The sequence below is a fragment of the Ailuropoda melanoleuca genome, chromosome 2 (assembly GCF_002007445.2).
Source record: "Ailuropoda melanoleuca isolate Jingjing chromosome 2, ASM200744v2, whole genome shotgun sequence".
Taxonomy (NCBI): Eukaryota; Metazoa; Chordata; class Mammalia; order Carnivora; family Ursidae; genus Ailuropoda; species Ailuropoda melanoleuca.
The window spans coordinates 198,900,432-198,901,058 of record NC_048219.1 but is presented as its reverse complement, the minus strand read 5'-3'; positions in this window follow the sequence as shown (position 1 = coordinate 198,901,058).

The following is a 627-nucleotide window of genomic DNA, read 5'->3' as shown; positions in this document are numbered from 1 at the left end:
GCCCCAGAGCTCCTCCTGGGAGTCCTGTCTGGGACATGGGCCTGAGTGACCAGCTCCGAGGAAAGGAGAAAGGGAGACAATGGCCAGAGGGGACACTACCCCCAGCCACCACACCCAGGAGGTGGTCTGCAGAGAAGCAGGCCCTGCCCTGACTGCCTGGGCAGGGGTCCCAGCCCCCTGGCAGGGGGCCTCAGGTGTCAACTGGGGGCGGGGCCTCAGTGGCCAGAGAGAGGATGAGCCCTTAGCAGGCCCAGGGAGGAACTGAAAGGGTCAGGTGCCCCACTCGGGAAACGGAGGACCCGGGAAGCACGTGGCTGCTGCCACATTGCTGTTTCTGACCAGGACTCCCGCCACCGCGCTGGGGACCAGTCTCCGCGCACGCTGCCCAAGCTCCAGGCGGGTGAGGCCGGGCCGGGGCGCGCCGCGCTCCCCTCGCCCAGGTGGCCCCGCTGCAGCTCGAACCCCACCCCCGCCCGCCTTCTCCCGCGGGCCGCTGTCCGGCCTTGGCCGCCGGAGGGAGGAAGCGCTGTCCTCATTCCACCTCTGGCCGCCGCGGTGCCAAGTTGCTGGCGGCGGCGGCGGCGGGAGTCGGGGCGGCGGGCAGCGGCGGGGCGCAGCGCCCTCCCC